This window comes from Moschus berezovskii, chromosome X, assembly GCF_049115385.1.
Source record: "Moschus berezovskii isolate FMDL1 chromosome X, NW_MosBer_1.0, whole genome shotgun sequence".
NCBI lineage: Eukaryota > Metazoa > Chordata > Mammalia > Artiodactyla > Moschidae > Moschus > Moschus berezovskii.
The window spans coordinates 79,289,608-79,312,117 of NC_142488.1; positions in this window are offsets into that span (position 1 = coordinate 79,289,608).

Consider the following 22,510-nt stretch of genomic DNA (forward strand, 5'->3'; position numbering starts at 1 on the left):
AATTACTTAATGTGTAGAATGATTTGGATGATGCAATATATTTTTTGAATTACTTCACTTAGCATGTAACCAGACTTTTAAGTCTTCCAAATAAATCGTTTATAAATTGTCAGTGTTTAAATTCAACCTTCTCAAAATAACCACAAGATATTTATGGCACTTTACAATTTCCATATCTCTATTGATTGTTTGGTAACTTCCTAAAGATAAATCTACCTCCACAGAAAGAATAGAGTAAATTTTCTGCCTGATGATATATATTTTGCTGGATTGAAAATTACTTGGATTATAATGAGCCATTCAAAATCAACAAAGGTTGTTGTTTTAGGGTCTGTTTTGTACCAGGTACAATGTTGGAATACATAGATATATATGCACTGTGGTCCATGCTAGAAGAGTTGACAGTCCAATAAACGATCATAAGTTGCAAAATCAATTAGCTTTGTGGCTTTCTTCTTTAATATATAGCCATGTTAAAGATTTTGATAGCTTTTACTATTCATCTAAGGAGGCTAATTATTTTGAAAATCTGTCTAGCTGATTTTGAGTACATAAAGAAAGAGCAAGAATGTTTGGAGTTAACAATTTTTGTTATGAATATAGCTCTAAAACCAAGCCATAGGTTAGAATTTCAAAATTTTGAATCAAAAGACTTTGATAGAAAACATTCTATGAAAACTCTGTAAATTCAATTGATATATGCTAAAATTATGATCAAATAATGCAAATTAATACTTTAATGAAATATTAAGTAAAAATAAACTTATTTAAGGTTAAATAATTGCATATTAGAGTTTTGGCATTCTAATATGTGTATGTGATATATATGTATGTGCTTTAGTAACTCAAACATGTTCAGCTCTTTGCGAACCCATGAACTGCAGCATGTCAGGTTCCTCTGTCCATGGGACTCTCTAGGCAAGAATACTGGAGTGGGTAACCATTCTCTTCTCCAAGGGATCTTTCAGACCCAGGGATTGAACCTGGGTCTCCTGAACTGCGCGTAGATTCCTTACCATCTGAGCCACTAGGAAAGTCCATACATATGTATTCGGTTCAATTCAGTTGCTCAGTGGAATCTGACTCTTTGCGACCCCGTGGACGGCAACACCCCAGGCCTCCCTGTCCATCACCAACTCCCGGAGTTTCCCGAACTAGTGTCCATTGAGTCGGTGATGCCATCCAACAATCTCATCCTCTGTCATCCCCTTCTCCTCCTGCCTTCAATCTTTCCCAGCATCAGGGTCTTTTCCAATGAGTCAATTCTTCATCTCAGGTGGCCAAAGTATTGGAGCTTCAGCTTCAGCATCAGTCCTTCTGATGAATATTCAGGACTGATTTCCTTTAGGATGGACTGGTTTGATCTCCTTGCAGTCCAAGGGACTCTCAAGAGTCTTCTCCAACACCACAGTTCAAAAGCATCAAGTCTTTGGCTCTCATCTTTCTTTATGGTCCAACTCTCACATCCATACATGACTACTGGAAAAACCGTAGCTTTGACTAGATGGACCTTTGTTGGCAAAGTAACGTCTTTGTTTTATAATATGCTGTCTAGGTTGGTTATAGTTTTTCTTTCAAGAAGTAAACGTCTTTTAGTTTCATGGCTACAGTCACCATCTGCAGTGATTTTGGAACCCAATTATGTAAAGTTTATCACTGTTTCCATTGTTTACCCATCTAGTTTTTGGTTTTATTTGCTAAGTCATGTCCAACTCTTGCGACCCCAGGGACTGCAACCTGCCAGGCTCCTCTGTCCATGGGATTCTCTGGGCAAGAATACTGGAGTGGGTTCCCATTTATTCCTCCAAGGGATCTTACTGACCCACGGGTCGAACCCGGGTCTCCTAGGTTACAGGCAGATTCTTTACCAACTGAGCTACAGGGAAGCCCATCTATTCGCCATGTAATGATGGGACTGGTTGCCACGACCGTTGTTTTTTGAATGCTGAGTATTAAGCCAGCTTTTTCACTCACCTCTTTCATTTTCATCAAAGGCTCTTCAGTTCGTATGTGTATATATATATATATATATATACACACACACATATATTTTAAAATCATTGTCCTCTTTTTGGAATTGTGTAAACAAAACACCGGTTTTTTTATGTACACCCGGGGCAGATTCATGTCAATGTATGTCAAAACCAATACAATAAAGTAAAGTAATTAGCCTCCAATTAAAATAAATAAATTAAAAAAAATAAAAATAAATAATTTATCTATTTTAAATGGAGGCTAATTACTTTACAATATTGTAGTGGTTTTTGCTATACATTACGATGAATCAACCATGGGTGTACATGTGTCCACCATCCTGAACACCCCTCCCACCTCCCTCTCCATCCCATCCCTGAGGGTTGTCCCAGTGCACTGACTTTGAGTGCCCTGTTTCATGCATTGAACTTCGACTGGTGATCTTTTTCACATATGGTACTATACATGTTTCAATGTTATTCTCTCAAATCATCCCATCTTCACCTTCTCCCACTGAGTCCAAAAGTCTGTTCTTTATATCTGTGTCTCTTTTGCTGTGTCGCATATAGGGACACCGTTCCCATCTTTCTAAATTCCATATATATGCATTAATATATTGTATTGGTGTTTTTCTTTCTGACTTACTTCACTCTGTATAATAGGCTCCAGTTTCATCCACCTCATTAGAAATAGTTAAACATATAGAGTGTTTATTCACTCTTTCCTCCTTTTAGAGACTAACATCAAAAATACAGATATAAGTAAAATGGATTCAAAAACAAAAAAAATAAAATTGAAAGATCCTGAAATTTGTAAGGAACACAAGACTTTTAGTTTGGCCTGTATTTCTAACACAAACCTTACCAAACTCATAAAAGAAATATAATAATCACTGATTTCTTTTTTTTTTTAAGTGAATCTATTCTCTTTCCTTTCATATGTTTTTCTTTTTTTTCATTTTCTTATATTTTTATTCATAATTTAAATGGAAAGTTTTTAATTTACATACACCTATTGAACAGACCCGGGTTCGATCCCTGGGTCGGGAAGATCCCCTGGAGAAGGAAACGGTAACCCACTCCAGTATTCTTGCCTGGAGAATCCCATGGACAGAGAAGCCTGGTAGGCTACAGTTGCCGGGGTCGCATAGAGTCGGACACGACTGAGCGACGGAACGGAACGGAAAGGATTAAACTGGTCACGAGATTATTCTCCTTTATTCTTTTATTATTATTATTATTTACTTTACAATGTTTCCTTCCTAAGTCTTTTCTGAAACTAATACAACATTGTGTGTGTGTGTGGGTGAATAGACCTTTAAGGAGATTTATTTTCAACTGGTGAAGTATCAAATATTTTCAAATATTTCTGTCAAAACATGGTATAAGCAAATAAACTTATGCAAATAATTATCTGAACTCAAACCAGTCATCCATCTTCTTTGTTCTCTAAAGAGAATTTCTTCACCACTGATCATTGACATCATGGATTCATATAAACCATCAAATATACATAATAAGGTAATACGATTTCCTTTATCTTTGCTGCAACTTGTTTTATCTTTCAATTATTATTGAAGTTGCTTTTGAATAAAATAAATGGTAACATAAATTTCTGACATTAGCACTGAATTATAACATCATTGAATTAAATATAAGAAGCCATCTATAAAGTTTTTAATTCAAGCCTTTAAAATTATCTGAATTAATTACATGTAGGAGTCCAAAAATATAGTAGTCATACAGCTAAGATATATTCATTTGTATGAAGATAGAAAGTTTATTTGAGATGCCAGTGAGTTTGAGTGAACTCTGGGAGTTGGTGATGGACAGGGAGGCCTGGCGTGCTGTGATTCATGGGGTCGCAGAGTCGGATACGACTGAGCGACTGAACTGAACTAAACTGATATATGCATAACTTTTGATGAGAGTTGTTCATGTGTTTAATTTTACTTCATTTGTAGCACATTAATTGCAAATAATAGGTTTCTGAGATTTTTGAAGTAATACAAAAATAATAAAGCTATGACAAACATCTTTCTTCATCACCTTCATATCTAATTCCAATTTCTCTTCAAGTCCGAAATAGTTCATATGTTTCTATTAACAATATGACCATCTAAATTTAATATCTTATTTCCTTATTTTTTGGTATTTTTTATTGAAGTAAAGCATACAGTTTTACTATATTTTATCTTAAATATTAAGATTATTTTATAAATGATTTCCTGGTTTCAAGCTGTGTCCTCTGCAGCCCATCGAACCAGCTGGTATGAGAATCATCTTCCTATAGTCAGGGCCTTCCGTCGTAGCTCATTCAGTAAAGAATCTGCCTGCCGTGCAGGACACCAGGGTTCGACCCATGGGTCAGAAAGATCCCCTGGAGAAGGGAGTGGCAACCCACTCCAGTATCCTTGCCTGGAAAATCCCATAGACAGAGGAGTCTGGTGGGCTGTAGTCCATGGGGTCGAAAAGATTTGGGCACTACTGAATGACTAACTCAGAACGTGACTAACTTCCTATAGCCACGTTCTGCTAATATCAACCTCTACTTCAAACTTCTTACTTAATAAAGAGTGATAAGACTTCCTTGTCTTGAGTTTAAGATCTGTGATCTGGCTCCACATTAAAATTCACAATTTCTCAAATCACCTTTTATAACATACTATCAAACTGTAACAGATGCAATCTGTAGACTATACTTATCTAAACATAATTAAAATCATTTATCAGAGTTTTGTCCTAAAGAAGTTACAGATTTTAGAATTTGATTCTAGGATTGCAATAATAGATTGAACTGAAAAATATTAAGAAATTCATAGAGTATCTTTAAACTTTATGATAAAATATTTGCAAGCAACACATTTGTAATAGCACTCTGTATTCATAAAATTTTGATAAATTGCACAATGAAGGGGCTAAATTATTTAACTTAAATTTATGAGAATCTTATGTAGTATGTATATTTTAATATATACATGACACTGTAATTTTATAAGAAATTCAATTAGAATCACATTAATCTGGGAAAGCAGTGTATAATGAGTAAGAGAATATTCTATGTATGACATACAATGTATTTTCTAGAAATTTTGTAGTTAATATATATCTGTCAGCAAACATACAAATTTTTGCTAGTTTCTCAATATAAATCACATGGAAAACTCAGGTTCTCATCCAGAAAATTTTAGTAAAATAAAGTCCTAACTATAAGTTCCTTTTTATTAGTAGGGTATTGAATTAAAAATTGTTTGCCTTGATATCCTAATTTTATTGTTAATTTTTTTCATTCATTATGCTTTGATACATTAGCAAATGAAGGAACATAAATATTAAAATACAGTATTTATTCCTAAACTTATCTTGTAGGGAAAAGGGAGTATCTAGTAACTGTTACTGAACATAGAACCTTGCCCTACAGAACTGGCCTTCCATAAAAGGAGTGTTACCTTTAATATATGGAATTAGGTACTTTGAAGAGAGGCAGAATGTGACTTGAGATATTTGATTAATTAATTCTTAAACACATTTGAATCTAAATTTGTTGATTCGTTCATACCTGCATTTAATCAGCATGAATCACCTCTCTGCTCAGATTTCTTTCTTAATATTTACTTGTCACTTACCTTATAACCTGATTGCTTTTTAAAATGATTTCTCCTCTTTTATTATTATTATTACTTTTAATCTTTTGGCCATGCCACTTAGCATGTGGAATCTTAGTTTCCCGACCAGGTAACAAACTCATGCCCGCCCCCTCCACCCCAGTTGGAAGTACAGAGTCTTAACCACTAGACCACCAAGGTAGTCCCTACTTGATTTCTTTTATTTTGTTGTATTATTACCTCATTTAAGTCAGCTTTGTAGTCTTTCCATCAAGGAAATTGGTGGTGCCGGTGGTTTAGTTGCTAAGTCATGTCCAACTCTTGCAACCCCGTGGACTATAGCCTGCCAGGCTCTTCTGTCCATGTGATTTCCTAGGCAAGAATACTGGAGTGGGTTGCCATGTCCTTCTCCAGGGGATCTTCCTGAGCCAGGGATCCAACCCAGTCTCCTGCACTGCAGGTGGATTTTCTTTGCTGACTGAAGCACCAGGGAAGCCTTCCAAGAAAAATATTGCTTAGTAAATAATCAATCTTAAGTCTCATAATGCTGTGTGTATGTTTGTGTGTGCATGTGCCTAAGGGATGGCGTTGGAGGGTTAAGTGTCATAATTACTATTCTTATAATGATAGAATACCATACTTACCCTTACATTGGTGGGTTGTACACAAAAAGGACATTGAATTTAGTTGTGACTCTACCACTACTATCACTGTGAATGTTGCTGCTTTCAGTCTCCTAAACCCTTTCTTGGTAATATATATGTTTTTAATATTTACCATGATTTCTTTTAATCTTAAGATCACACATAAAGGTATTTTGCATTTTCTGGGTAAGAATCCCATGGAGAATCCCATGAAGAGTCAGACACGACTTGGCAACCAAACAAAAACAACAACACACAAATGGAATGAGTCATATTATTACTGAAATTTCATTTCAAATGCTTATGTTAAGCATAATTTTTCCTGTACAGAAATATATATTAATCAGAGGAATATAACTTTACTTGACACCTAAACATTGGCAAATAAGAGGAGAAAAATATCTAATAATGATAGGTAACTGTGAGTTTGATGTGAATCAAGCTTTAGTTGATCAAGAAGCATTCTACTGGGTATGAAATGTGTTCAGGGAATATTGCTATGGGGATATTTACTGCAAAAATGTTTTTTCACATTTTGTACTAGTGGTGGATTTTCCACTTTTAATCAAGGAAAGTGCTCAATTACTTCGTGGAATTTTTGCTTTATTAAACCGCATGGAAAATCAACCTGAGTTTTATGGATTTAAGTATGAGATTCTTTTTATTTTTTAATTTACCATGGCTGCTCCATCACTTCGTGGCAAATAGATGGGGAAACAGTGGACACAGTGGCTGATTTTATTTTGTTGGGCTCCATAATCACTGCAGATTGTGATCACAGCCATGAAATTAAAAGACGCTTACTCCTTGGAAGGAAAATTATGACCAACCTAGAGAGCATACTAAAAAGCAGAGACATTAGTTTTCCACCAAAGTTCCGTCTAGTCACGGTTATTTTTTTTCCAGTAGTCATGTATGGATGTGAGGGTTGGACTACAAAGAAAGCTGAGTGCAGAAGAATTGATGCTTTTGAACTGTGGTGTTGCAGAAGACTCTTGAGTGTCCCTTGGACTGCAAGGAGATCCAACCAGTCCATCTTAAAGGAGATCAGTCCTGGGTGTTCATTGGAAGGACTGATGTTGAAGCTGAAACTCCAATACTTTGACCAACTCTCACGAAGAACTGACTCACTTGAAAAAACCCTGATCCTGGGAAAGACAGAGGGCAAGAGGAAAAGGGGATGACAGAGGATGAGATGGTTGGATGGCATCACCAACTCAATGGACATGGGTTTGGGTGGACTCCAGGAGTTGGTGATGGACAGGAAGGCCTGGCGTTCTGTGGTTCACGGGGTCGCAAAGAGTCGGACAGGACTGATTGACTGAACTGAAGTGAACATGATGTATGAGTTCATCCAAAAACCACTGGTATTCTGATTCTCTCTCTCTCTTCAAATATTAAGATAACGTCTACTTCACAGAATAATACTCAGGAAAATACAAACTTAAGAGAAGTTCACAAACCAGCGATGCTTCCCCCGGGACACTGTTGATTCAATATCACCCACAGGAGAGGATATAAATCCTTCAGGGAGACTGATAAAATGAAAGCCTAAAATTAAAGAATACAAAGGAACAGATTACTTTTCAATTCATTAAGGGTCTGTAATTCTACACTGCTCAGGTGTAGATGAAAACTACTTAGGTCAGAATTAAGTCAGTTCAGTAAAAGATAGCACTATGAGTAATGAGCTGTTCTCTGGTGAGTCAATCACTACCAACTGTCTGTTTAAAATGTCAGAGCTGTCAAGGTCAGTTGGCATTCAGCTAATGGCAGTACTGACCTAATGTCACTTACACACAGTCTTTAAATTAAATTTGAAGTCTCAGAGAAGGATTATCTTTGTTTTTAGAGACAATATTTGAATCAATAATTTTTGGGGCACTGCAATCTAAGAGTGACAGGGGTTGATTCAGATTTACAAGCTGTAGACAATTGTCCATTAAAGCAATTACATTAACACTTTGGGCTAGTTCAGTTGCTCAGTTGTGTCTGACTCTTTGCTGGTTAGAAATCAATATTGAGGCAGAAGCTGAGTATTTGCGTATTTTTTCTCTGTCACTATGTCATCACCAAATCTTTTAGAAATCAGTGTTTTCAATGCACTTTACACTCCACAACCAGGACTAAAGAGTGAGGTACTGAGAAAAAGAGAATCCAGTCAGGAAGATAAAGAAATTCACAATAGAAATAGATAGAATGAAATTTGGTTTAAAAATAACTTTTATTATTAATATTAAAGGAACAAAGTATGTTTCCTCTGAAATAACTTGATTAGACACCCTTTGTGACTTGTTTTAAATTAACATTTAGGTACTTTTTAAGTAGATAACTAATGTGAACTCAACTTGTTGAAAGTTTGCTTAGTTACACATTCAACAAGCCTGAAGGCTTGTTTTGATTATTTTTGCCCTTTATGGAATAAGTGTAAAGTAACACAAATTAAAAGCTTTTCTACTGAATAATCCATGTGCATTACCTTCCAAAGTTTAGCTTAAGGGGTCTACATTGACAAAAACAAATTTTATTCCCTTCACTTAATTTCATTAGCAGGATTCCTCTTTGAATTTGTGGGAACATTTAGATTTTTCTCCAGAGTATGTTAGAGCACAGAACGATTAGCAGAACATTTGAAGTAACCACAGCTCAGGGATAATGGGAATGAGCCCTATAGCATTGTGCAAGTACTGGGGCCATTTATAGATGTTCTGTGCAATGGTGGATAAAATAGGGATACACTGTATTGTACCAGAAGCATTTTCTCTAGACTCCTCAGTAAGTCCCTTCTATGCTAAATAATTCAAATGTATATTTTGTATTCAGTAAACAATTGCAAAGAAAAAGCAATGAAGTTGTAAAAAGAGTTTTGCTCAGTCAGTATAAGTCTTTAAATTTAAAACGAAAGTGAATTCATAAAATGATCCCAAATTGCCTACTGAACTGCTAAGAGTAAGATTAACAGAGAGAACAGTCTACCTACAAAATATGTAGTTATTTATGCTTATTAAAATGTGCTTTGTGATTCTTTCTTGACAATTGAGACATTTTAGTCTTTATTTATTATTTACATTTTTGAATGAACATAACAGTGATAAGAAAAATGTATTAATAGAAAAAATTCCTTAATTTATCTTTTAGTTTTAATTTTTTTCTCCCATTAACTCTAATATTATTGTTACTATGCTCATAATTTGAAAAAATACTCTGTTAGGAATCTTGGGATCATGTAAATTCTCTTTTACCTGCTCATTAGCAGACCTTCAATTTTAGGTAAATCTCAACTGAGACCTAAATAGCCAGTTACTCTAATCTGTAATTTAATAATATGAGTGTTTGGCGATAGCACACACTTAAAATATTTGGGATCTACAAATGCCTTTGACTATGTGGATTTCGAGACAGACTCAAAATATCACCCAGAAAGTTACTAATAAAATTTGCCACAGAGCCCTTCCAGCAATGTTTGGTCTGTGGGTGAATTTTTCTTTTACAAACTTGCTGTCAGAACATCTCTCTCTTTAGAAATATTTGATCCTCTTTCATTTTGAAGATGGTAGCAGATAATATCTCAACCATTTTTTGACACAATGTTTTCTATCACATATAAGTGGCCTTTATTTTAGCCCATATTCTCCGTTACACATGGACATATAAAATTTACATTTTTACATGAGCCTTTGTTCTATAATATAATTCAATTCAGTTCAGTTGCTCAGTCGTGTTCGACTCTGCAACGCCATGAACCGCAGCACGCCAGGTCTCCCTGTCCATCACCAACTCCCGGAGTCCACCCAAACCCATATTCATTGAGTTGATGATGCCATCCAACCATCTCATCCTCTGTCATCCCCGTCTCCTCTTGCCCTCCGTCTTTCCCAGCATCAGGGTCTTTTCAAGTGAGTCAGCTCTCCGTGTCAGTTGGCCAAATTACTGGAGTTTCAGCTTCAACATCAGTCCTTCCAATGAACACCCAGGACTGATCTCCTTTAGGATGGACTGGTTGGATCTCGTTACAGTCCAAGGGACTCTCAAGAGTCTTCTCCAACACCACAGTTCAAAAGCATCAATTCTTCGGCACTCGGCTTTCTTTATAGTCCAAATCTCACATCCATACATGACCACTGGAAAAACCATAGCTTTGACTAGACGGACCTTTGTTGACAAAGTAATGTCTCTGCTTTTTAATATGCTATCTAGGTTGGTCATAACTTTCCTTCCAAGGAGCAAGCGTCTTTTAATTTCATGGCTGCGATCACCATCTGCAGTGATTTTGGAGACCAACAAAATAAAATCAGCCACTGTGTCCACTGTTTCCCCTTCTATTTGCCATGAAGTGATGGGACTGGATGCCATGATCTTAAATTAGTACTTGTAAAATCAGTCAAGATCTATTATTATTATTTTAATAATTTATTTTAAATAATTTCAACATTTATTATAACTTGGTAATAATAGTAAACATGTATATACCACTTAACTGAGTGTCAGACTCTGTTCTATTAGCATATATTATTTTATTTAGGAAATATTTTGAATTCTGTTTTACAGATTAGGAAACTGACGCATAGCATGGTTATGTGAAGATAAAGCAATTAGTAAGTGATAAATCTCAGATGTAAACATAGTCAGTTATCTCTCGAATCCATGCTCTTAATTTTGAGACTATAGTAGAAATTCTTAAGATATTCTGGATAATAGAACCTTAGATCTCTATTGCAAATATCTTTCAGAGTTTAAAAACACTTTTGTTACATATAACCTTTAGCAAAAGCAAGCAATGTTTATGTCCCACTAACTCTTAAACCAGGTTCAGAGGATCTGCAATTTCACATAGACTCTAAGAAGGAACCCTTCCTAGAAATTCAAAGTCAAAAGAAACATGTTCTTGAATTAATAAAAATGAAAAACTAACTCATATTTTGTGGGTTTCAGTGTAAAAATTCATACTGTGTTATGACGAATAATGTCCTCTCAAAGACATTCATATTGTAATCTCTGGAATCAGTGAATGTGAAACTTCAGGTAGCAAAGGCTAATTAAGTTTGCAGATGGAATTAAGTTTGCTAACCAGATGATATTAAGATAGGCAAAGTTGCTTGAATTATCCATGTGAGTTCCATGTAATCAAAAGTGGAATTAAATGTGGTAGAGAAGGACAGATGAGGAGATCATGGTGATGGAAGTTGGGCATTCTGACCTCTACAGGCTTTGAAAATGGAGGAAAAGAGAATATAAGTGGCCTCATGAAGCTAGAAAGGGATTCTTCCCAAGAGCCTCTAGAAAGGAACAGTGCCCGACTGACACCTTGTCTTTAGAGCCCAGCAAGACCGATTTTGGATTTCTGACCACCAGAACTATAATATAGATTTTGTTAAACTAGTCTATAATACATATTTTGTTAAACCACTAGTCTATGGTGATTTGTTACAGCAGTGACAGGAAATTGACAAGAAATAAATACACATAAGCATGCCACATATCTGTTGAGAATATCTGAATGTTCTTCAATGCAAGACAGTCTTTTCAGAAATCGCTCAGAAAAATAGTGATAAGTCAATTTGATTTCAGATTGTTGTCATTAGCAGGTAGCTCACATAACAAATTCATCATCTATCTAAGTGTCAAGGACTTTTCTAGATGCTTTAGTATGCTAATTCATTTAATTCTCACAATACCTGTATGGTATAGATTCCATTATCCTCCCCATTTCATAGATAAGTAAACTGAGGAACAGAAACTTTAGATAATTGGTTGAACTAGTAAGTGGTAATGAAAAGATCCAGGCGTCTTGGCTCTAGAGGCCATGTTTTTAACCATCAAGCATACTGCCTTTCAAAGGAGATTTAAAAAAAAAAAATCCTGTAATATGACTGATATTGTAAACAAGGTAAATGGCAGGGAATTTAGCCTCATGAAAGTAGAAGAGCTTCCTTGTCTTATTCTTTCACTTTATTGATGAGGAATCTCAGGAAACAGAGAAGAATTTGCCATTCCCTTCTCCAGTGGACCACATTCTTTCAGACATCTCCACTATGACCCATCTGTCTTGGGTGGCCCCACACAGCATGGCTTAGTTTCATTTAAGTTAGACAAGGCTGTGGTCCATGTGTTCAAGTTGGCTAGTTGTCTGTGATTGTGGTTTCAGTCTGTCAGCCCTCTGATGCCCTCTCTCAGCACAAACCATCTTACTTGGGTTTCTCTTACCTTGGATGTGGGATATCTCGTCATGGATGCGCCAGCAAAGCACAGCCACTGCTCCTTACCTTGGACGAGGTCACCCGTACTGACCTTGAACATGCAGTAGCTCCTCTTAGCCCACCTGCATATCTCCTCTCGGCCGCTGCTCCTGACCTTGGATGTGGGGTAGATCCTCTCTGCCGCTTCTGCACAGCCACCATTCCTAGCTTACGTGAAGAGTACATCATGAGAAACACAGGGATGGAAGAAGCACAAGCTGGAATCAAGATTGCCGGAAGATACAGGATGGAACAAAATGGCGGAGGAATAGGACGGGGATACCACTTTGTCCCCCACAAATTCATCAAAAGAACATTTGAACGCTGAGTAAATTCCACAAAACAACTTCTGAATGATGGCAGAGGACATCAGGCACCCAGAAAAGCAGCCCATTGTCTTTGAAAGGAGGTAGGAAAAAACATAAAAGATAAAAAGAGAGGCAAAAGAGGTAGGGACGGAGCTCCGTCCCAGGAAGGGAAGCTTAAAAAAGAAAGAAGTTTCCAAACACCAGGAAACACTCTCACTGGTGAGACTGTGGCAAGCCTTGGAACCTCAGAGGGTAACATAACCAGGAGGAAAAAGACATAAATAATTAAAACCCACAGATTACGTGCCCAACGGTAACTCCCAGCCAAGAAGCAGCAAAGATGCCAGCATCTGCCATTAACAAGTGGGGGCTGAGCAGGGAGGAGCCGGCTGCATTGAGGACCTGGACTGAATGCCATGAGGGCAATCTGAGGGAGCTAACTGGAGATATCAAAGAAGACTGTGGGATAGCTACCCCATGAAAAAGCAAAAAGCCCTAACCCAAGATTCTGCCAGTCCCGCTCACAGAACAAAGGACTGAGCAGAGCTAGCCGGCTTTGAACGTCCCATTCCCCCACTTAGACAGGAGAAGGAGGGCAGACAGAGCTGGAAGGGAGAAATTGTGGCACCAAAGAGGCATCTGATACCAAACTGAAAGCAGGCTTCGTTACTAACCAAGACTTCTTGGGTTTCTGGGCAGTTGAGATCCGCCTGAGAAGGTGCGCCAGTTATACACCCAGAAAAACGAGCAGGAGGGACCGGGGAGGTGATAAGTCACAGCGACTGTGCTCGCCAAACACTTGGTCACCTGAGCTACTCAGACCAGAGAAGGGCACAAAACGCAGGCCCAACCAAGTCTGTGCCTTTGTGGAGTACCTGAGTACCTGAACCTGAGCGGCTTGGACGTGGGATGTGCATGCAACCCAGCACCGGCCTCAGACAGTTCCCACAGAGCAACCTAGAGACTGTGCAGTGTAGGCTGGGACAGCACACACGCCATGAGTGGAAGCAAACTGAGTGTGGCCGAGACACTGTGAGCACGCCTCACAAATACCAGAGATATTTTTCTGCAGCAAGTGAGCCTTAAAGAGTGTCCACCACCGCCCCCTAGTATCAGGGCGGAAATTAGACACTGAAGAGATCAGCAAACAGAAGCTAAAACAGAGGGAACCACCTTGGAAGTGAGAGAGAAGTCTAGAGGTTACTTCAAGAATAAGACTGAAAAACAGAAGCAGGAGGCTTAAGTCCAAATCCGGAGAACACCAGAGAACTCATGACTCCAGGGAACATTAATTGATAGGAGCTCATCAAATACCTCCATACCTACACTGAAACCAAGCACCATCCAAGGGTCAACAAGTTCCAGAGCAAGACATACCACACAAATTCTCCAACAACACAGGAAAATAGCCCTGAGCTTCAATATACAGGCTGCCCAAAGTCACTCCAAACTCACTGACATCTCATAACTCATTATTGGACACTTCATTGCACCCAAGAGAGAGGAAATCCAGCTTCACCCACCAGAACACTAACAAAAGCTTCCCTAACCAGGGAACCTTGACAAGTCACCTGTCCAAACTCACCCAAGTGAGGAAACTTCACAATAAAGAGAACTACACAAACTGCCAGAAGACGGAAAGGCCACCCCAAACATAGCAATATAAGCAAGATGAAGAGGCAAAGAAATGTCCAGCAAATAAAGGAACAGGATAAATGCCCACCAACTCAAACAAAAGAGGAAGAGATAGGGAACCGACCTGATAAAGAATTCCGACTAATGATAGTGAAATTGATCCAAAATCTTGAAAACAAATTGGAGTTACAGATAAATAACCTGGAGACAAGGATCGAGAAGATGCAAGAAAGGTTTAACAAGGATCTAGAAGAAATAAAAAAGAGTCAATATACAATGAATAATGCAATAGATGAGATCAAAAACACTCTAAAGAAAACCAAAGTAAAATAATGGAGGCAGAAGATAGAATAAGTGAGTTAGAAGATAGAATGGTAGAAATAAATGAAACAGAGAGGAGAAAAGAAAAACGAATTAAAAGAAATGAGGACAATCACAGAGACCTCTGGGACAATTTTAAACGCCCCAACATCCGAATCATAGGAGTCCCAGAGGAAGAAGACAAGACGAAAGACCATGAGAAAATACTTGAGGAGACAAGAGTTGAAAATTTCCCTAAAATGGGGAAGAAAATAATCACCCAAGTCCAAGAATCCCAGAGAGTCCCAAACAGGATAAACCCAAGGCACATATTAATCAAATTAACAAAGATCAAACACAAAGAACAAATATTAAAAGCAAGGGAAAAACAACAAATAACACACAAGGGTATCCCCATAAGGATAACAGCTGATCTTTCTATAGAAACTCTTCAGGCCAGAAGGGAATGGCAGGGCATACTTAAAGTGATGAAAGAAAATAGCCTACAGCCCAGATGACTGTACACAGCAAGGATCTCATTCAAATATGAAGGTGAAATCAAGAGCTTTACAGACAAGCAAAAGCTGAGAGAATTCATCATAACCAAAACAGCTCTCCAACAAATACTAAAGGACCTTCTCTAGACAGGAAACACAGAATGAGTGTATAAACTCGAACCCAAAACAATAAAATAAATGGAAACGGGATCATCCTTATCAATAATTACCTTAAATGTAAATAGGTTGAATGCCCCAACCAAAAGACAAAGACTGGCTGAATGGATACAAAAATAAGACCCCTGTATATTTTTTCTACAAGATACCCACCTGAAAACGAGGGACACATACAGATTGAAAGGGAAGGGCTGGAAAAAGATATTCCCAGCAAATAGAGACCAAAAGAAAGCAGGAGTAGCAATATTCATATCAGATAAAATAGACTTTAAAACATAGGCTGTGAAAAGAGACAAAGAAGGACACTACATAAGGATCAAAGGATCAATCCAAGAAGAAGATATAACAATTATAAATATTTATGCACCCAACATAGGAGCACCAAAATATGTAAGACAAATGCTAACAAGTATGAAAGGGGAAATCAACAATAACAAAATAATATTGGGAGACTTTAATACTCCACTCACACCTATGGATAGATCAACTAAACAGAAAATTAACAAGGAAACACAAACTTTAAATGATACAATAGACCAGTTAGACCTAACAGATATCTATACAACATATCACCACAAAACAATGAATTTCACCTTCTTCTCAAGCGCACACAGAACTTTCTCCAGGATAGATCACATCCTGGGCCATAAATCTAGCCTTGGTAAATTCAAAAAAATTGAAATCATTCCAAACATCTTTTCTGACCACAATGCAGTAAGACTAGATCTCAATTACAGGAGAAAAACTATTAAAAACCCCAATATGGAGGCTGAACAACACGCTGTTGAATAACCAACAAATCAGAGAAGAAATCAAAAAAGAAATCAAACTATGCATAGAAACAAATGAAAATGAAAACAAAACAACCCGAAACCTGTGGGACACTGTAAAAGCAGTGCCAAGGGGAAGGTTCATAGCAATAGAGGCATACCTCAAGAAACAAGAAAAAAGTCAACAAAATAACCTAACAACTAAAGCAATTAGAAAACGAAGAAATGAAGAACCCCAGGGTTAGTAGTAGGAAAGAAATCTTAAAAATTAGGGCAGAACTATATGCAAAAGAAACAAAAGAGACCATAGCAAATATCAACACAACCAAAAGCTGGTTCTTTGAGAGGGTAAATAAAATTAACAAAATACTAGCCAGACTCATCAAGAAACAAAGGGAGAAGAACCAAATCAATAAAATTAGAAATGAAAAGGGAAAGATCACAACAGACAACACAGAAATACAAAGAATCATAAGAGACTACTTTCAGCAATTATATGCCAATGAAATGAACAACTTGGAAGAAATGGACTAATTCTTAGAAAAGTACAACTTTCCAAAACTGAACCAGGAAGAAATAGAAAATCTTAACAGACCCATCACAAGCATGGAAATTGAAAATGTAATCAGAAATCTTTCAGTAAACAAAAGCCCAGGACCAAACGGCTTCATAGCTGAATTCTACCAAAAATTTAGAGAACAGCTAACACCTATTCTAGTCAAACTCTTCCAGAAAATTGCAGAGGAAGGTAAACTTCCAAACTCATTCTATAAGGCCACTATCACCCTAATACCAAAACCTGGCAAAGATGCCAAAAAAAGAGAACTATAGGCCAATATTACTGATGAACATAGATGCAAAAATCCTTAACAAAATTCTAGCAAAATGGATCCAACGACACGTTAAAAAGATCATACATCATGACCAATCCTTTATCCCAGGAATGCAAGGATTCTTCAATATCTGCATATCAATCAATGTAATACACCACATTAACAAAATGAAAGATAAAAATCATATTATTATCTCAATAGATGCAGAGAAAGCCTTTGACAAAATACAACATCCATTTATGATCAAAACTCTCCAGAAGGCGGGAATAGAAGGAACATTTCTCAACATAATAAAAGCTATATATGACAAACCCACAGCAAACATTATCCTCAATGTTGAAAAATTGAAAGCGTTTCCCCTAAAGTCAGGAACAAGACAAGGGTGCCCACTCTCACCACTACTATTCAACGTAGTTCTGGAAGTTTTGGCCACAGCAATCAGAGCATTAAAAGACATAAAAGGAATCCAAATTGGAAAAGAAGAATTAAAACTCTCACTGTTTGCAGATGACATGATTCTCTACACAGAAAACCCTAAAGACTCTACCAGAAAATTAAGAGAGCTAATCAATGAATATAGTAAAGTTGCAGGATATAAAATCAACACACAGAAATCCCTTGCATTCCTATACACTAATAATGAGAAAATAGAAATTAAGGAAACAATTCCATTCACCATTGAAACGAAAATAATAAAACACTTAAGAATATATCTGCTTAAAGAAACAAACACCTATATATAGAAAAATATAAAACACTGGTTAAAGAAATCAGAGAAGACACTAATAGATCGAGAAATATACCGTGTTCATGGATTGGAAGAATAAATATTGTGTAAATGAATATATTACCCAAAGTAATTTATAACTTCAATACAACCCCTATCAAGCTACCAATGGTGTTTTTTACAGAGCTTGAAAAAATAATTTCACAATTCGTATGGAAATACAATAAACCTCAAATAGCCTAGGCAATCTTGAGAAAGAAGAATGGAACTGGGGGAATCAACCTGCCGGAATTCAGGCTCTACTACAAAGCCACAGTCAACAAGACAGTATGGTACTGGCATAAAGACAGAAATATAGATCAATGGAACAAAATAGAAAGCCCAGAGATAAATCCGTGCACCTATGGACACATTATCTTTGACAAGGGAGGTAAGAATATTCAATGGAGAAAAGACAATCTCTTTAACAAGTGGTGCTGCGAAAATTGGTCAGTCACTTATAAAAGAATGAAACTAGAACACTCCCTAATACCATACATAAAAATAAACTCAAAATGGATTAAAGATCTAAATGTAAGACCAGAAACTATAAAACTCCTAGAGGAAAACATAGGCAAAACACTCTCCGACATAAATCACAGCAGGATCCTCCGTGACCCACCTCCCAGAATATTGGAAATAAAAGCAAAAATAAACAAATGGGACCTAAATAAACTTAAAAGCTTCTTCACAGCAAAGGAAACTATAAGCAAGGTGAAAAGACAGCCTTGAGAATGGGAGAAAATAATAGCAAATGAAGCAAGTCACAAAGGATTAATCTCCAAAATATACAAGCAACATCTGCAGCTCAATTCCAGAAAAATAAACGACCCAATCAAAAAATGGGCCAAAGAACTAAACAGACATTTCTCCAAAGAAGACATACAGATGGCTAACAAACACATGAAAAGATGCTCAACATCACTAATAATCAGAGAAATGTAAATCTAAACTACAATGAGGTTCCATTTCACGCCAGTCAGAATGGCTGCTATCCAAACGTCCTCAAGCAATAAATGCTAGAGAGGGTGTGGAGAAAAGGGAACCCTCTTCCACTGTTGGTGGGAATGCAAACTAGTACAAACACTATGGAGAACAGTGTGGAGATTACTTAAAAAACTGGAAATAGAGTTGCCATACGACCCAGCAATCGCACTCTTAGGCATACACACCAAGGAAACCAGAATTGAAAGAGACACATGTACTCCAATATTCATCACAGATGAATAGATGTGATGTCCATCTGCAGAGGAATGGATAAGAAAGCTGTGTTTCATATGCACAATGGAGTAATACTCAGCAAATAAAAAGAATACATTTGAATGAGTTCTAATGAGGTGGAAGAAACTGGAGCCTATTGTACAGAGTGAAGTCAGACAGAAGGAAAAATACCAATACAGTATACTAACATATATATATGGAATTTAGAAAGATGATTATGATAACCCTGTATACGAGACAGTAAAAGAGACACAGATGTATAGAACAGTCTTTTGGACTCTGTGGGAGAGGGCGAGGATGGGATGATTTGGGAGAATGGCATTGAAACATGTATATTATCATATATGAAGTGAATCACCAGTCCATTTTCGATGCATAATACAGGATGCTCGGGGCTGGTGTACTTGGATGAACCAGAGGGATGGGTTGGGGAGGGAGGTGGGTTCAAGATGGCGAGCACATGTACACCGGGGAGAGATTCATGTCAATGTTTGGCAAAACCAATACAATAGTGTAAAGTAATTAGCCTCCACTTAAAATAAATAAATTAAAAAAATAAAAGATTGCCGGGAGAATACAAATAACCCCAGATATGCAGATGACACAACTCTTATGGCAGAAACTGAAGAACTAAAGAGCCTCTTGATGAAAGTGAAAGAGGACAGTGAAAAAGTTGGCTTAAAACTCAACATTCAGAAAAGTAAGGTCATGGCATCCAGTTCCATCACTTCATTTTCAGATAGATTGGGAAACAGTGACTGATCTATTTTTCTGGGCTCCAAAATCACTGCACATGGTGATACCAGCCATGAAATTAAAAGACGCTTGCTCCTTGGAAGGAAAGTTATGATCGGCCTAGAGAGCATATTAAAAAGCAGAAAATTACTTTGCCAACAAAGGTACATCTAGTCAAGGCTATGGTTTCACCAGTGGTTATGTATGGATGTGAGAGTTGGATCTTAAAGAAAGCTGATCACCAAAGAATTGATGCTTTTGACTTGTGGTGTTCTAGAACACTCTTGAGAGTCCCTTGGACTTCAAGGAGATCTAATCAGTCCATCCTAAAGGAGATCAGTCCTGGTTGTTTATTTGAAAGACTGATGTTGAAGCTGAATCTCCAAAGTTTTGGCCACCTGACATGGAGAGCTGACTCATTTGAAGAGACCCTGATGCTGAGAAAGATTGAGGGCAGGAGGAGAAGGGGACAACAGAGGATGAGGTGGTTGGATGGCATCACCGAATCAATGGACATGAGTTTGGGTGAACTCCAGGAGTTGGTGATGGACAGAGGCCTAGCGTGCTGCAGTTCATAGGGTCACAAAGAGTTGAACACGACTGAGCGATTGAACTGAACTGAAGTGAAGCTCATGCAGCATATCTTTGATATCTGTCATAACTTTTCTGAGAATTTCTCCATTCCTGATGAGAAAGATCAAAGAAAAAATAAAGACATAGTGATAATACTGAGAAAGGCAGTGTAACACCTACAGAATCTGTTTTCAGGTTCTGATCTACTTAAATAGTCCTTGACTTTGACTTGAGTAGGCTTCATAATTCACAAGAATTTGAAGAAGGAAGTATTGTACTAAGGTCCCATATATACTAGGAGAGTATAAATAATTTATCCACCATCAAAAGTTAAACTTAATCTAATTAATAGTCAAAATAAATGGACAGATAAAAGTACATATATTTCTCTGCACCTATTTTTCAGTTAAAAATAAAAAAGGTGAGACAAATAGACACCTAGACTGGAAAGTAAGTTTCTAGGTTTATTTTAGTGATTCCCCTTATCTGTACTCAGTACTGACAGTAGGCTGTGAATATGTTCTTGACAGTTGCACTGAGTAACACTTCTGTCACTATGCATATAAAAGACTATTTATCCTGGGGTTTTGTAAAATGAAAACCTATTGAAACTTGACTCTTGTGGTTTGAATTCTTTACAGGCACCTATAGTAAAAACATAGCCTTATATCCTGCAAAGGAGCATCATTTATTCATATGTATTATATAAGAAGTGATTGCTTTGAATAGAGAAGATGCTGAAAGGACTATGTTTAATTTCATCAGACTTGATGGAGTATATGAATAGTTACTCTAAATCAAGAAAAAAAAAATGTAGCCTAAGTCGAATGCAAATATTAGGCCAAGAGGAAGAAAATAAGGATTTATTACATTTACTGAACTTTAAATTTAACAGGAATTTGCCCAGACAGTACACTTTAAGACACTCTCAGACTCTCAAATTGCAGTTTAAAAATTAGTTGTTTGATGTGTGAGAAAAATGTCTTTATAGCGGGAATTGAATGACTGGTGAGAATGTAAATAGCAAGTGTAAGAGTTCATAATGAATGATATGTGCTCCAAAAATGATACAAAACGCTGTTGACTTTTCAAGTATTGTGATCTGATACAACATCCTTGAAATTGACATTAAATAATATATTTCAACTTACAGAATTCACTGCTCCAAGATGTCATGGAATTGATCAAATGCCATGGTAGATTAGGGGAATGAACGAATTGTATAAGCTTGTGAACAAAAGTTAAACAGGAGCAAGTGAATCAAATATTTAGGTATAGTATATATACATAAATATTTTTGTCTGATTAAGTGGTGCCTAGCTTAAATGGATGAAGAAGGCAGTGGCAACCCACTCCAGTACTCTTGCCTGGAAAATCCCATGCGCAGAGGAGCCTGGTAGTCTGCAGTCCTTGGGGTCGCTAAGAGTCGGACATGACTGAGCGACTTCACTTTCACTTTTCACTTTCATGCATCAGAGAAGGAAATGGCAACCCACTCCAGTACTCTTGCCTGGAGAATCCCAGGGGCGGAGTAGCTTGGTGGGCTGCCATCTATGGGGTTGCACAGAGTCGGACACGACTGAAGCGACTTAGCAGCAGCAGCAGCAGCAGCTTAAATGATAATGAATAGTCTATTTTCTATACTGTTTAGTAATGTTCAATTAGTAAAAATGAATTAATAAATCCAAATTCTGACAGTCAATTAATTCTGCTTAGCTATTTTTTTCTAAAAACTGAAATTACCTGTTTTTCATGTATTTCATAAAACCATTATAATCATTTTGAAGATGATATTTGGTGTGAATTATTTGGTTTATATTACATTTTAGTTACTGTATTACACTTTAATCCATCTGATTGTCAAGCACTTAGTATAAAAAGAGGAATAAGAAGGTTTATTGAGTTCTTACTATATACAAGGTACTAATCTAAGCACTTGAATGTGTGTAGCATAAGAGCCCAATGAAATACATTTCTGTAAATCCACCAGCCTAGGAAGTAATGGAGCTGGCATTCAAGCCCAAGAAGTCTGACTGGAGAAATCCAGTTTTAACTCTCTTTATTGATTGTTGTTGTTGTTCAGTCACTAAGTCCTGTCCAACTATTTTCAACCCCATGGACTGCAGCACACCAGGCTTCCCTGTCACCCACTATCTCCTGGAGTTTGCTCAAATTCATGTTCTTTGAGTCAGCGATGCCGTCCAACTATCTCATCCTCTGCTGCCCCCTTTTCCTCC